The 13,711-nt window shown below is 33.7% G+C and overlaps 1 protein-coding gene across 7 annotated transcripts in view; it reads right to left on the bottom strand.

Moving 5' to 3' along the window:
- Positions 1 to 13,711, bottom strand: part of TFEC (transcription factor EC) — a 629,038-nt gene that overhangs the window by 65,791 nt on the left and 549,536 nt on the right. Inside the window, exon 1 of one of the 7 annotated variants that reach the window (XM_017652842.3) lies at positions 4,040 to 4,184. The exons of 4 other annotated variants lie outside the window; for them this stretch is intronic. The gene's annotated coding sequence lies outside the window, so the exon portion shown is untranslated. Of the gene's footprint in view, positions 1 to 4,039; positions 4,185 to 13,711 lie in introns of those variants that run through there. 2 more of the 7 variants (XM_073238559.1, XM_017652843.3) reach the window with 2 other exon arrangements.

Raw genomic sequence — 13,711 nt, 5'->3', positions numbered from 1 at the left:
AAAACCTAAAGCTAATGACTCTAGCCTTTCATCCCTTCAATCTGTGTTCCAGATGTCCTGCTAAAATGCAATCAGATCAAGCTACTCTTCTTGTTAAAATCCTACCTTTAAAAGCATAGTTCTGATGGTCTGACTCTACCTTTCCAGCCTTATTTTGTTATGTCATTCCCCATAGTGATGCCAAGCTCTAATCAAAGAGCCCTGATTGTGCTATGCTTTCCACCGCTGTGCACATGGTCTGCATAGTCTTTCGGTCCATGCCTTTCTCCTACCCTTTGCCTGCCTAGAGAATAGCTAATTATTTTTCAAGATGTACTTCAGCTGTCATCTCTTGAACCCTTCCCCAACCCCCAGAACCATAGAGAACTCATATAACTTTATTATAACTACTGTCATGCAATTAATTGTCGAGATGCCTTAACTGGGTGTTGGCAGGTATCACATCATATGCATCTTAGCATCCTCAAAACCTCCTGTGACACCTGTACACTCTTCTACCTGTCACCTCCAACTTAACCAAACTTACATAGATATTAATTGATCAAGGCAATATCATACACTCTGCACCTTCTCCAGAGGATGGTGTCATCAGTCACCTCACTGGGCACTCTCACTCACTGGTTTGTTCCTACTCCTAGAGTGGGTATGCTCAGAGATTTCCAAACACTGTTCAAAGGTAATAAGAAAATAATGGTTGTCTCCAATGAAAACAACAATAGATGTTTTAAAATTTGAGAGCAGAGAGAATGTAAAGGAGGTTGAATACATATAGAAGAAATCTTTAATGGTAGTTAAAATTTTGATGGAAAGAGCAAATGATCCATCATGTGAAAAGTGCCTTGCATACATAATGGAAAATCATAAGCTATAAACGAGGTAAAGTGATTGATTAAAAGGAGAAAAACATGTGAGGTTATGCCTATAGGAATGCCTCTTAGCCTAAGGTTAATTAAGGAGAAGCCTAAAATTTACCAGAACTTTAAGTCTGATAGTGAAGAATGCTGCTGTTGCAGACCTCAGCTGGCGCAGTAGGTTGAAATCCTCTCAAATCTGCACGGATCAAAGGGAGCAAGAGAGTATAAACATCTCAGCTACTGAGAAATTCCTTGCAGACACTAGCTGAGATCATCACAGACAGATTTTCAGTGTAGTAAGTACTAGTCTAAATTTTGGAGGAGTGGGGAAAGATATTTAATAGAATGAGTTTTGGCAAAGGGGTGGGAAGAAGATCACAACAAAATATCTGACTAAATGGAAAGTACTGGCTCAAATTTTTATTCGGATGGAAATACATCTAGAGAAGCTGAATATCTTCCAGAACTCAATTTTTTCATATGCACATGAACTTCTGTAAGAGAAACATGTTCACAAAACAATAGAAGAAGAAACTAAGGGAGGGATAGAAGAAATTCTCTGGCCCACTGGAGGGAGCTAGAAAGTGAATCACAATCTGTTCCGGTAAGCAGGAATGTTTCAGGGAAGGTGAGAGATGATTTGGAAATCCTCTTCCATGGCAACTCTTAGGAATGAATAAAAAGGAGCATGGGAATCCTTATTAAAATTCAGTCTCTATTTCCTGGACTCAATCACTTCAATTGCCTTTTTTAGTTCTATTTTCGAATTTTCACTTACTCTTTCAAACCTAGAGAAAACAGTCACCTATTGGATCTTTAAGGTCCTTAGGCTCAACCTCCTACTGAATCCTGAGAGCGATGGCATAATCAAGGACAAGGGCTTTCTCTCCTTGAGCAATCTTTTCTTAAAACTGGTCAAATTCCACAACCTATCTTACTATTTCACTTTTCAATAATACAGATTCTCCCAATTTTTCTAATGTTTAACATAAACTACCTGTGACTACATTCTCATTCTATTCCTTTTGTTGATGAGTGAGTGACCAAGACTTTTAATGTTCTAATAAATATAATTTAATGGAATCACAAAATTATCTATCATCAACTAAGCTCTCATAGGCAAAGTGATGTCTGCCAAATGTTGATTTATCTCTAAACACCTGCATCCCAACCCACAGATTACTTTACTAGCTGGTAATTCACAACTGTATAAAAAAGGAATTTTTTTATACAATAGTATTTTGCTGCTCAGTCTTTCTACAAGACGACTGTTAAGGTTTCCTCCCCAGGTATGTTTTTGGGGACCTATGATTCTTCCTGCTTTCCTCATACATCCTCTGCTCTGTCTCCCAGACTCTTCTTACACATCTTAGTGAAATAATCAGTAAAGCCTGAATGGAAACCACATTTTGCACCATACATTCAATTTGTTTTGTTTTGCTTATGGTATAAAATTTAAATATATAAAATTTCCAATCTGCTATTTATAAAAATCACCTCTCTAAATCTGCTATTGCTCCATTGCTTACTCCAGTGCTTTTTACTGTACAAGTTAATTAAATCTGCCTGCAAAGAAGAATATGGCATGTTTAGCTAATTTCAGATAATTTTGTTTATGCATTGATTTGTAAAGAATTGAATGACTGCATTTCCACATGTATAATATGATGATTATTTTATCAATAGCCATCATTATTTTCTTTGAAACATATTTCATTATTTTAAATTGTTGTGTAAGAATATTAATTTCTTTCAGTTTCTCCTTTCCTTATTTCTCTTTTCTATTCAGACCACTGTTTTCAAAATCATTTTCTACCTCCAGTGTGTTAATTATCACAGTTTCTGAAAATTTCACTGATGTTAGAAATTTGCATCATATTTAAGTGCATCCTAATTATTTTGGCCGTCTAGAACTTATATCAAACTGTTTGCCACAGTCCTTAAAATTAAGGTGACTTTTAAGAAATCAGCTTATTTCATTTTTTACATCAGCTCCCAGTTTCACTTCAACAATATACTCCTACATTGAACTCTTCTACTGCTTTGTAATGAAACTGAAAATTTTAGAAATGATAATAAAAAACGAAGAAACAGACGTGAAAATTATACATGTTCTGTTTGTCTCATAGCTAAAAAGGATTCTTTTTCTCAAAATGGAGATCACAAGGTTTGGCATATTTAAGGTAGTTTCACCCCCAAAAAGTGGAAGGTTTAGTATTCAAAAACTACTTGAAAGTATAAAGCTATGCTCAGATTCATCTAAAATAGAAGTGAGCAGAATTGTCTGAAGAATCTTGATAATGAGCTCCACATGCTGTTTCACTTTGCCTTGTTGACAAGGTGTCTGCACAGGAAAAAATTGTGAAGGTTATTTTAAAGACTCTTAATGTTAAGTGAAGTTTCTAGTAAATAAGTTACTAATAAGCTCTCCACAATGAATTAAAAATTACCTCAGGTTCATTTTTTTCTCAAAATGTCTATTTTAATGAAACATATTAGGACAATATTGAAAGTATGATATTATAATTCATATTAAACATGTTTGTTTATATGTGTGTCTGTATATACAGATATATAAATAATCTTTAAGTCCCTACTATAATTCTACTAATTATTAAAATTGAAAGCTATTACTATAAAACATTATTGCTTTTGACATCCCCTACATAAACTTTTGTCCAAATCTTCATAAAAAAACACAACAATTTTTAACCCTGGGAAAATAAATTCACTCAAGTACAATCTGGCTTTATTTCTGCTATGAACAGTATTCATATTTTCTTACCTTTAAAAGCCAATAAAATATATATTGCTAAAATGTAAACAGAAATCAACGTTTATTCATAAAATAATATATAAATGCAATAAAAGGTTAAGTTGTTCCAATTTAGTAAATATCCAAGAATATTAAACTGGAAAAAGAAATTGCTTCAGTTATCATGAACTAAAACAGTGATTTCTACATTTTGATTAAAATTAGACATTAATATCATTTCAGATATATTTTACCCAAATTACAGCAAATCACAGCTCAACTACTCTAATATATTGATACCTTCTGATCATGCAAGATGAAACCGTAATTATAAGCAAGCCACAGATGTCAGAGTAATCGGTATTCATTAGACTTGTCTTCATAGTTTGTTTAAAGTACAGGAAAGTAACCTGCCAGTTTAGTTACCTACCAGAAATGACTGGATTCTATCAGTGTTATCACCTCTACAAACAGCACCGAGTTACAATCCCCCTCCATAACGTAAGCACCATGCCAAAAGAGACAGACGAAGTAACAGATCTGATCATGAATAATGAGAATTTGGGGCTGGTTGGAATCCACTTAGTTGAGGAAAGAGAAAAGAGAAGTGGCTCATTAGGGCATTTCCTGAACCTTGGCTGGAATTTCAGTTAAGGAAGAAGAAATGACACAGCAGTTTCAAGTAGGGGGACTTCCTTTCTGTATCTGAAATACACTACCAATTTGAGGAACAGCACTCTAACAAGACTACCGCGCAGCGATGTGGCCACAGGAAAAGCTCTCGTTGATCCCATTCTTGCCCCATAGCTGACACTTCTTCCCAGAATATATATAAGCAGTATATGGTTGCTATCAAAATGGACTACTGAGACTCCACATTTATTGCAACATTTTATGTCACACATTTAACATTTCTTCAACAACCTGACCTGCACCTATTTTCAGTTTTTAAGAAGTTTCAGTTTTGTTTAGAGTAGTAAAAGATTTTGACCTTTTGCAATCAAATTTCCCATATTTTCCACAATCACATTTTCCTTACATATGATTTTGATCTCAAAAGAGACTCCAAGATAAAATGTTCTTGGACAAGATGGAAATTGTCTTCCCAGGTAGATGAAAAATATACGATTCAGCTCAGACATTGCTAATTTTTATTTTTATTATTTTTCCTATCACAGTGTGATCTGTGTTTTTAAGGCACATGGGCATTGATCACTGACTGCCTTTAAAAATGAAACTCCTGAAGAGGTCTCATTTTATATAGTAGTTATCTGCATGAACTTTAAGAATCTAAGCATACAACTTTGTTTCCACACTTTAATTTGTGCTATGAAGTTTTACATTCATTCTATAAGTTACACCACTTGCTTATTTTACCTGTATTTAAAAAAACACATGAAGCAAAATGTTCATATTAATTACTGGAGTTTCATGCAAAGGTTACATTCAAATTTCTTTGCCTTTGTTGATTAATTAGGGATTAATTGATTAGATATTTTTCTATTAATTAAATCAATATTTATATTTGTCAAGGAGTGGAAGTTATGTAAAAATATCTCAGTATTTTATGTTTTGCTTAAAGAACTGTAAAACTACTAAATTTAAAAAGTTTTCATTAGTAATAGCAAGTTTTGAGTCATCTTACATTTTCTGATGTTATATATTTATATCTACTAATGTGATGGGAAGGAGTAAATATTTAATTTTGAGTAAAACTTTGACTTAGATTAATATTAGAAATGTAAAAAAACCAAGATTAATAAGGAACACTGTTAAGAAAGAGAAACACTTGGGATTTTAACTCACATTAGAAACTACTTCAGATTGAATTAGAATTTAAAATACACTTGTATGAAACAGAAGGTAAGTTTTGAGAGTATTACTATATGGGCATATTTACTTGTAGAACTATTTTACGAGTCTGCTTCTCCTGCCATTGGTAAGCAACAATATTTTTCCTGTATGATCTCAATATTTTTTAACTTAAACACTATTTAATTTAAGCATTATCTACTATTGATTATGTCAGTGCCCCCACGTATGTGTAACTTTAGAAGCAATCTCTACTTCCATGGCATTTCTTATTTCAATATGCTATTTCTTCCCAAAATGTGATGGAAGTATGCCCATAGAGTAATACTCTCAAAACTTGTCTTCTGATTCATACAAATGTATTTGAAACTCTAATTCATTCTGAAGCAGTTTCAAATGTGAGTTAAAATCAGGAGAAGATGGCATATTAGCCTTTCAAAAGGGAAAAATAATGCATTCATTGTTTTTTCAGATTACTTTCACTGAAGTCTCAAACATAAAAGATAAAAGATAAAGATTATTTCTAAATCCTTTTAATGGCAATTGATTTTATACATGTACACCTGGGATGTTGAGGATCTTCATAGTCATAAGTAGTCCTTTTTCCTTACCAACAAGTACCCTTGTTATAGACAATCATTAATTTATGAAACAATTCCAATCTGATAAACACTGAAGAAGCTGGCTTCTCTTTTAAAAAGGAATCAAATAAATCAAAAAATGTTTCCTAAGAGTTAGGAAAGGAACCCGAAGATCAATATTACCATAGGAAAAAAGCAAACAAAATCAGATGTAAGTATATGGAGCTGGAATTTATATGTCACTTATGAACAGGAATTGTACTTTTAGAGAGATTTGTATTATAATTAAGTCACTTAGCAAATAATTGGCATTGATTATTCAGAAGTCTGACTTCATTAGCAGTTTTGGGAAGTGCAGACACTAGAAAGTGAATGTTCCCTGTTTTTATTATAACTCCAGACTGAATAGTATTTTGAGTACTTTAAGATAAACACTAAAAATGCCAAATATGATCTTGAATTCTCATATTTAAGAACTGGAGAACATCTAATATATACAAGTTCATCCCACTGGAATACTAACATTGAAACTTATTTAGATTTCTACTATTTCACTAGCACACTAGCAAGTAATATATTTGTAAACTTTAAAAATATATTTTAAAAGTACACAGAAGTTTTATTCTACCAAAGTTATTATGTCCTTAACAAGAAGCAAACTAGGCAAGAGAGCTATGGAACATGTATAAAATGTGCATATTACTATACAATTGCAATGGTAGTACTTTTTCTCTTCTAAAATGTTCTTCATCTACTTCAGTGAACTTCAGAAACCAGAATTCATCTATCCATCAGTGTCAGCAGAAGTGTACGGACTTACCATTGCTCCATGAGAAATGGGTAAATTCAATCAAGAGAATGAAATGACTTCCCAAAGTTTTCCTGTCCCCAACTCAGTTTTGAAGAACAAGGAGTACCTAGAAACCTTTAAGGCATTGATATAATTTAATTCTTCTCTGATGCCAAGGGCTTTAAGATTCTCTAGAGCTTATTTTTAATCTTAGCATACACTAACGTATTAAACAAAGAGCCAGCACTTCAGAAAATTATGCAATACGCAAAATTTGTCTTTAGCATTCAATCTCTATGTCTTTTCCCTTTTGCCAGACAGGTGCCATGATCCCTTATCATCTCCCACTTTGCCACTATCTAAAACTATTTTTAGGAGACACTCTAATTAATTCATTACATACTTTATTCACTAAGGTATAAATGACTGATAAGATTTAAAATATTCTCCCTCCCAAAAGCATTTGCATTTGGAAGGTAATGAATCCTTAAGGTAAAGAAGAGAAGGTATATTTAAAATTGAGAAGAGATGATTATATATAAAATTCCAGAAATCAAAAATATCCCATGGAGGCTGCCATCTAATCTTAACACTGCTCTATTCAGACCAGACATCGTAGTATCCATAAAATAAATAGAAGTGTAAAGCTTCTTCCTTTGTAATGTTAGAATGTTCCAAATGAGATGGCACCTCCCATGATTGACACTGCAGCTCCCTAGAGATTAGAAAAATGACAAGTCTTCTACAGCTTGCCAGAATTGTACAGTTGCGCTCTGTCAGACAGGGAGGATGGCATATGCTGTCGTACAAACAACTCCAAAAAAACAGTGCTAAAAACAAAATGTTATTTCACACTCTACAAGTCCAGTGTGGATTGGAAAGGAATGGTAAGGAATTTTGTTCCATACAGTCAAAGACCTGGGATAAAAATGGTTCCATCTCCATCGATGCTTTCAACACTACTAAGGCAGAGAATAGGATGTAGAGAACCATATATAGGTTCTTAAAAGCTTCTACAGGAAGTGACACTCATTACTTCTGTTCACCATTCACTGGCCAAACTGTCAACAGCTATGCCTAGTTCAGAGAAAATTACACTGCAGTCCTCCCATGTGCTCAGAAGAGAGCATTAGGGTATTTGCTATTAGGAGCAATGACTATAACACTCCCCTAATAGCCTTCAACATAACAACTTTCTCCAGGGAATCATTCTTTAGTAAACAGTAGTTCTCCTATAATGTCACCTAACAAACAAATTCAGTCCATCCAATAATAAGCCAAGAGCTTTATGCCAAACATTTCACCAGAAATACAAATAAAAAGAGATAGTTAGGTACAGGAATAGGGGAGGGCAGGACAGAGAGATAGTTGAAAATGATCATTTTAACTATCATGATTTGGGGATATAAGAACTAAAATAAAAGAAAAACTATAAGTGTCTGTGTGTTTATCAGTGATTTTTATCCTTAAGATCCTTATTATGATTTTTGTCCTTAAGATCTCTGGCAAAAACACATTTTAGATTCTACCTGTGAAGGAGAAATTGTCATCTTTCAGAGGGGCATAAAAATATGACTGAGACATTTAACAAATTCATATTTTGCTGAAAGCAGACATAAAGTTTTCCCAAGGAAACTATAATAATGATAAAAATACAATTATTTTTAAAGGAAGAAAGTCCAGAAAGGGTAATAAGATCCAAGGTAAAGAAAGAAAAAAAAACAGAATATTTTTCCATGTTTCCATTTTGAGGTTTCTTTTTTCTGTTCCTTTAAAGGTTTTAAAAAATGCCCATGCATACAAAAGAATCATCAATGCACACTTATTTTGATGAATAATTTTTGATTGGCACTTTTAAGTACAATAAAACTACACTTTGTCAAAGTAAAACAAAAATAGAAGGGGGAAAAAAGGGAGTAAGATTCTCCTCTCCCTCAAGTAAAACAGGATGTAATATGCAATAATCTTACAAAATCTAGATGTGACCTGGACAGAGAGAGTAAAATAAGGCAACATATAAATGTTCTCCTAGGAATAACATACTCTCAGTGACAAGAAATGTCAGAGGTATTTAAATTCACTTTGGTCAGTATAAATTCATGGTACGGGAATAAAACGAAGGAAAATTAAGTTCATGTGACTTCATTAAGGAGTCAACAAATCCCAAGAAAATGATTGCATTGGCAGGAATAGTCTTTTTTTAACTGTTCGTCTCTTAGGAAGTAGCCAGCAAGATTTGCTCAGAGAGGGAGGGTTGGTGGAGGATTAATATTTTCTATTAATAAGACTTTACTCTCATTTGGGTTCAGAAGAGAGAAGCCAAAATAAATACCCAAATCAGCATGTGAAATATGCTTTTCCTTAAAAATTTATAGGGACATATGAAACAGAAATTATAAATAGAAAGACCTGATATTTTAATATTTTTGTTTTACAAGTGCATTTTATTCATTTTTTAAAAATCTATTTTTATTTATTTTCTCTCTCCAGATTAAGTATCTATTATAATAACAAAATTGCAATGAGCTATGGTGGTCAGCTGAGACCCCAGGTCAAGCACAGAGACGCAATAGCACATTCACTTGGAGCCACTGACATCACGGCTGACGACAACCATCCTGCATTTTCCAAGCCACTTTCCCAGTCCTACTGCTGCCATTTGGGACTCATCTCAGAGGGTTTAACCCAGATTTGCCAGACTTCATACATGACCTCTGCATTTGTGAGAATATTGTGATTCTTATGCCAAATGGTTAAAGAATTCAGATTGGACTGTTCACTTTTATTTTGACAGAACTCAAATGGCAAAATAAATTAGATATACTACCATGGCTTAGGAAATCTAAAATGGAATACGTTTTTACTAAGTAGCAGTTTTGCTCAAGGGAATGTTAATACTTAATTTCCCAGGATACTTGCTTCATGTAGCTTGAGTATCTATCCATCTCCTGTCATAACATTGAAATGGGAAAGATTTGTTAAATCTGTCAATTGAAATATTTCCCCAAATGTAAATAACGCTGTATCTAGACTAGCACGTAAATATCCTGATTATTTTGGGGAGAAGCTCTGTGACTCGCCTTATCTTTCCAGGTGACATTTGTATGTGTTACATTTCCCATTGAGTAACATTTCCTTTCATTTTGCTAGCAACTAATCATAGAAAAAATGGAAGATATAAAAAGGGAAAAAAAAGAAGTAAAAATATATCCAACTAAAACATTAGAGAAGATAGGCCAACTATTATAAAACAGGCACAACCATGGTGAAGCATCAGCTTTAGATCCAAGTACTTTGGGTCATGTGTACATGTGCCAAGAGCCGTGCCAGGTGCTTGGCTTGCATGTGTAACGGAACACAGTGATTTAAAAAGGTAAGAAAGGTTACACACTTCAGAGATGATGAGTTAGAAGACTAGGAAATTCAGCCCCTTGAAAATTTCCTACATTAAATAAGAGAAAAAGATCTCTGGTAATTGGCAGACCACACTGGTCTGTCTGAAAATCTAGAACAAGTAGTGGTGTACTCAGAGGTGGTTTCTTTTCTCCTTGTGTACATCTTGCTAATCATGTAGAAAACAGCTTCATTGTCTGGTTTCAACTCAAAGCAGGCAGAGGTGAGCTTTTAAAATCCCAGGGATTTCACAGGTTCTATGATCTCTGTTATGCTCTTGGGATGACAGCGCTGAAACAAAAAGGATGTACACCACACACATACACACACGTGCACACACACACACACACACCTGCACAAATAATACAGTATTGGTGACAGTAACTCCTACAAATCAGAGCTTCAAGATCCAAAACAAGGAGCAAGAAATGCAGCTCTCGCAGGATATGCAGACTTAACAACTGCTCACCTTCTGCTGGCAATCATACAAAGCCATGAAGCAGGTTTTAGAGAGACACAACAGGGTGAAAAAGAAGGAACAATAGCGGAAGTGGCACCCAGTAACCTTAATTTTTTTTTAAAGTAAAAAAACAGGTAAAAGCATCAGACACAATAGTTTGATTTTAGATGTCTATATTATCAACTCACAGAGCATAGATAGCAAAATGAAAATGACATTTTAGCACAATGAGATAAATGCAATCACACAGGTACCCCTGAGAGTTGGTAGCATAGCATTCTTTTCTAGAATAGAGCCACAGAAGAACATGTTTGGCTTTGAAAATATATATAACACGGCATAAGCATTAGAAGGATTGCATTGCAAATGAAGAGAAAACAAGTATGTGGATTTCTTAGGCTTAGAGAAACATTCACAGTGTAGGCAACAAGACATTGATAAAAAGAAGTAATATGAGATAGTCATCACCACATATCACAAGTGATTCTGAAGTTGTTTGGCTTATATTAATTCTGAACATTATGTGTTTTTTAATTTTACTTTTTCCAGCTTTACTGAGGAATAATTGACAAATATAATTTATATATAGTATATAATTTTATGATTTGATATGCATATATCATTGTAAAATAATTACTGTGATCAAGATAATTAATAGCCATCACCTCATAGTTAATCCTTTTTTTCATTGTGAGAGCACTTAAGATATATTCTCAGAAAATTTCAAGTATACAATACCATATTATTAACTATAGTGTAGTTGAAAGCAGAACTTTGTAGTTAAAATGGAGAGTTAAGTTCATTATTAATTTGCTAATAGTTCATCCCTGCAGAAATATTAAAGCTAACTATGAGAACAATAAGTAATCCACAATGACATTTTATTAAATGTAATTATAACAAATGATTTGGAAGCTGGAACTAAATATTTAAAAATAACAATCCATTCCTGAGTCTAACAGAATGCAGGACTCATTCAGGAGCCAGACACAGATGATGGGGAGAATGAGTGAGAATAAGTCCATATCTAAGTCGACATGACCCTTCTCCCTCTAAGTTCCATTAATAAATCTCATTAATTCAATGGATCAAATAGCTGAATAAATCTCAAATTATAAATCTGAATAATTTATTTGGGATTCTTTAAACCTAATAGTTATATTTTCCAGAAATAAAAAATAAACCCTCCTTACATTGAGAGAGAGGGCTATAATATGTGAGGAGACTGATCACAATATATGTATTCTCGCTAAAACTTGAATCTTTTTACTCGTTAACTCAAACTGCCTTGACTTCTCATGTTTATGCAAAACAGATTTTTTTTGAGAAAAAAAAGAAAGGTACTGTAACATCAGAGGAAATCATCAAAGAACTAGTGGCAACATCTTAAGGCTTTTATCAAAGTAGTGAGGGAATGCATTAAAGCAACAATATCTGAAGCTTACATGTGATGAGACTGCTAAATTTAATAGTGCATCTTATGAACATATGTGGATATAATGATTTTTCTGTAAGAATACCTCATTTTGAAGGACTCTTTTTTCTGCGTTAGAGAGCACTATTCTCTCAAGACAATTCAGAAAAAAAAATCCACCAATATTTCATTAATAATAGATGCCTCACACTCTACAGAGGACCAAAGTTTTTGAAAACTATATGCACTATAAGTGAAGGTTATACAAAAGGGAATAAGCTTATGAATGGAAAAAGTCATTAAAAAAATCCCTCATGGAATTCTTATGAGAAAGTGGTGGGTTAAAACATGAATTGTTAAAACTGCATCTTGCTACATAAAGATTTAAGTAGAAGTAGAGGGCTCTCATCTAGTAAATCTTGCTAAGCAAGCTATAATCAAATATGAGATATCTATTTACATTTATAAAAATGTGTTAAAACTAAGCCATTTGTTATTATCAAGGAAAAAGTATTAAAAACAATATGGTTTTACCTGCAAATAATAGTTAAGAAAACAAAGGGAAGGAAACCCATATGAAAATGTGTATCTAAGTATTTGACAGAGTGTGACCATTTGAGATGTTGCTACTAAGAAATGTTATGGGAGATCATCCACAGGTTCACTCATAAACTGACAAACCCAAGCTCAACATCTTATGCAAATTCCATCTACTTGGGGGTCAGAAAATGAACCAGTCACTATTGAGCTCTTTGATTAATGAAGTAAAATGTATGGGTGGGAATAGTGATGCTATGAAGGATGATGCTGCTGAGTGCCTGCCTTCCTGTGAACATGAACTACAAAGCCACTAACTAGTATTTCTAGGGCTCTCAGTTGCCATACAATGCTTAGTTGTTTTTCTCAGAAATAAAAAGGTAATCTACAATCTCTAAAATTACATCATTTAAATTTATGGCAGAATTAGAATCTGTTTTGCAATATGAATACTGGAAAATTTTATTCAGAAGGTATGAACTTGGACTTCTAAACATCAGACAAAGTGACTAGCCCCAAAGAAGAAGGGATTTGGATTTATTAAATACTTTAAAGATTTCCTATGCATATTCTCCATCACAGTTAGAGCAAGTCTTATGGTCTACCACACAGGCTAAAATTGTGTTACATCTTCTAACTGATATTTTAAGGTATTTGTACAAAATCTATTTAGTGAGAGTAGGCACTTGCTCTTAATTAATACTGATAGTACAGCTGGTCTAGGGCTTGGAGGCATAATCTACAGTTCCATTTGGAACCAGCCTGTGTAAAATGCAAAATACTCGACTGCAACAGACCAACATCTGTAAAGAGGTTTTTCTTCTCCAAATTTTTTCCACTGAGAATCACTGTTTACTTCAGTGGAAGAGAGACAACATTTTATTTTACCAGTTATGTAAGGATTGAGCAGGGGAACCCACACAAACTAGTGTCCTATACCCAAAGTATTAGGTTGTTACAGTGTTGCCCAAAAACTGGCACCCTGTGATGCTCTGAAGGTGGCCAGAACCCTAATCCACCATAGACATTGGAAAGAAAATAAATAGTTGAGCAACTAGTAATTTATGTGAAAAAATATCTCTTCCTTGTTTCATACCATAAAGAGATTATGAAAC

Source organism: Manis javanica, chromosome 6, assembly GCF_040802235.1.
Source record: "Manis javanica isolate MJ-LG chromosome 6, MJ_LKY, whole genome shotgun sequence".
NCBI lineage: Eukaryota > Metazoa > Chordata > Mammalia > Pholidota > Manidae > Manis > Manis javanica.
Note: the sequence above shows the minus strand (reverse complement) of the source record. Positions and strands in the feature narration are given on the sequence as shown.